This window comes from Saimiri boliviensis, chromosome 10, assembly GCF_048565385.1.
Source record: "Saimiri boliviensis isolate mSaiBol1 chromosome 10, mSaiBol1.pri, whole genome shotgun sequence".
Classification (NCBI taxonomy): domain Eukaryota; kingdom Metazoa; phylum Chordata; class Mammalia; order Primates; family Cebidae; genus Saimiri; species Saimiri boliviensis.
Window position 1 is genome coordinate 61,147,476 of NC_133458.1, and position 3,106 is coordinate 61,150,581.

A 3,106-nucleotide genomic window follows, 5' to 3' on the forward strand; every position below is an offset into this window, starting at 1 on the left:
TTGCTGAGTATATGATCATGAATAAGAGAAACCGGGCTGTTATTCTTTTGGAGAGTTATTAAATGTAAAATTATCAAATTATAATAAATTCAAATAAAAGCTTAGAATACAAAGAAGGAACTTGATACTAGGATTTAGGGAAAGGATTCATTGAGAAAGACATTTACACAGCATCTGTGGGGGTAAGATTAGGAGGCTGTAGGTATGGGAAGGAGTTGGCGAAACAATTCTGGAAGAAGAATCATTACAGGCAATACACGTGAAGTTCTTCTAAGGGAAAGTAAATGCTGTTTCACAGAAAAAGTATTAGTGTACTGGAGTGGAGAAGGAGAAATGTTTAAGATGAAGATGGAGTGGGAACAAGGGCCAAGTCTGGTAGAACAATGTAGACTGTGTAAGCCTTTTAAAATTTTATTCTTCAAATAATGTATTGCCTTTGAAAGATTGCTACAAAAGCTAACATGATTTTATTTAAATATTAAGATTATCGTAGCTGGTTAAGGAAAAATAAATTCAAGGAAAAGCTGATGTAGGGAGACAAAGTGGGAGATTGTTGTAATGCTTCAGGCAACATAGGTAATTCAGAATTTTTAATGACAGCTAGAATAAAATAAACACTGAATTGGCAAACAAATAGTATCTAAGTCTAAAAGAAAGGTACATCACCTTGCTTTACAATGATGAGGCATTTTAACTAAATTGGGTTTGAAGAGATTACATTTAATCATGGGTTCTGTCTAGATTCTATGAATATTATGTAGTAGGTATTGGTTTGAATGCCCTTTCACCCTTTCTTTTTAAAACCGCCATCTCAATATCCTCTTGGGGAATTTCCTCACTCTGTGTGAAGTCATAGCTGGACTTTTATCAGACTGTCTTGCTCTTCTCTAATTAAGGGATAGGACAACTGATCTGTTTCTCAGGATTTTGAATCTTCAGAATGCTCAGCAAAAGGGGGAGAAAGTTTGGCTGCCAATTATTTACAGAAGTTACTGCCTGAAACTATCAATTAGATTCCTTCACCTGGAACCTTGATTCTGCTCCAGTTCCAGTACCTTCAAAATTGGTTCCTCATTATTCTCCTTAAGTGTTTGAACTGTTTCACATGTTTGCTATATATGTATATATACTTTTTTTTTCCCCCTAGGTCTCAGGTTTTTTTTTTTTTGAGACGGAGTTTCGCTCTTGTTACCCAGGCTGGAGTGCAATGGCGCGATCTCGGCTCACCACAACCTCCGCCTTCTGGGTTCAGGCAATTCTCCTGCCTCAGCCTCCTGAGTAGCTGGGATTACAGGCACGCGCCACCATGCCCAGCTATTTTTTTGTATTTTTAGCAGAGACGGGGTTTCACCATGTTGACCAGGATGGTCTCGATCTCTCGACCTCGTGATCCACCTGCCTCGGCCTCCCAAAGTGCTGGGATTACAGGCTTGAGCCACCGCGCCCAGCCGGTCTCAGGTTTTAATCACGGCAGGGCCTCACGCACACACACGCGCGCGCACACACACACTCAGATCTTGTTGAAAGCTTCAGATCTTGTTGAAAGCTGAGACGTCGACACTGCACATGCTCCTCAAACTTGGTGAGCTCCTCTTCCAGGAAGTGTGTCTCCACTTTGTGGTCCTCCTCCACACACTGCATCTGCAACTTCCGGTTACCGTAGCACACGGGCACCAGCTTGGAGGCCCCTCAGACCCGCCCGTCCCGCTGGCTGGGGCGCACACAGGCCTCCAGCAGGGCCGTGTCCGTCTCATCGTCCCAAGGCTTGACGTCCAGCAGAATGGAGGACATGGCCACCAGCGCGGGCTTCTTGGCCGTCTGCGCGGGCTTCTTGGCCGTCTGCGCTGGCTTCTTGGTCGTCTCCACGTACTGCCTCAGCCGCTCCTCCTGCAGCCGCGCTGCCTCCTTCTCCTCCTCCTCGTCGGTGCCAAACAGGTCAGTGTTATCGTCCTTGTCATCTTCTGCTGGTGTGGCTGTCATCTTGGCGGGGGGCTCCACTTGGCTCACGGGAGAGACATGCTGGGTTTGCGGGGCTGTGGTCCGGCGTCCGGGCGAGCTCTTCTCAAGTGCGTTCAGCTGGGCCTCCAGCGTGGCGACGGCCTGCTGCGGTTCCTGCACCGCTCCGCGCAGGCTCTGGTTCTCCGCTTCAGGCTGGAGATCCCGACCAGGCGCTCGCCGTGGTCTCCGCTGGGGCCGCTGGAGGCCCCGGGGCTTAAGCTTCCCGCCAGGGATTTCTGGGTGTTCTCTCTGGCTTTCGCAGTGTCACAGAGGATCACGCTGGCGCCCTTCTCCTGGCGGGAAACACCAGCCACAGTCCCGTTCGTCTGCTCGTAGGAATTCCTTTCTGCATTGTCATATTTGAACTTGTCGAACCAGATCTTCCCATGTACTAGGAAGTTTGTAGCCATTTTTCTCGCACCAGCCAAGGACGCGGTGACCAGGGAGGAGGAATTGGCGGACACGGGGCGCCTGAAAAAGGGCCCCAACAAATTCTTGTTTTGTTAACACCCGCTAGGCACTATTGCTGTTAATTGCAATCAAAGAGCTCAGCAGATGTGCATTAAGTGATGAGTAACACGTAGAACAAACTGGAGGAGCTCCAGGAATAAATGTTGAAGCTCTTGCAACCGTATGGTGGTTCTTAACCTATTGTTAATGTGAGAGTGCCACAGGTCTTCTTTCTCTAAAATTTCGTATATACACAAACATTTGATATCTTACATGCAATTTCAGCAAGTTCATGAACCTCCTGAATCCCTTCCCTAGAACCCCTACGTGTCAAGGAAGCCCAGATTAGGAACACTTGTCTCGATATACAGTTCTCTCCACAAAACACGGCAATATACTTAACATTTAATTCTGAACTCCTCTTTAAAAACTTGGTGATGTAGAATACGAAAGAAGCCACCAGACAACAATTGAATGAACATACAATAGTTTTAGGAGTATACATCTTATGTTAAAGGAGAGTTTTAAAAAAAATTACATTTGACAATTTCACCTGAAAAAGAAATTATCCATGTTGTTTATGATGATACCAAGGCTTTAATAACGTGAAAAGTTTAATCTATTTAGAAATCACATAAAAAAATCATAGTTGTTTGTG

At 45.7% G+C, this 3,106-nt stretch overlaps 1 pseudogene; it reads right to left on the bottom strand.

The window, feature by feature from the left end:
• Positions 1-1,529: 1,529 nt before the first annotated feature.
• On the bottom strand, positions 1,530-2,453 carry LOC101047188 (elongation factor 1-delta-like; annotated as a pseudogene).
• Positions 2,454-3,106: the final 653 nt, after the last annotated feature.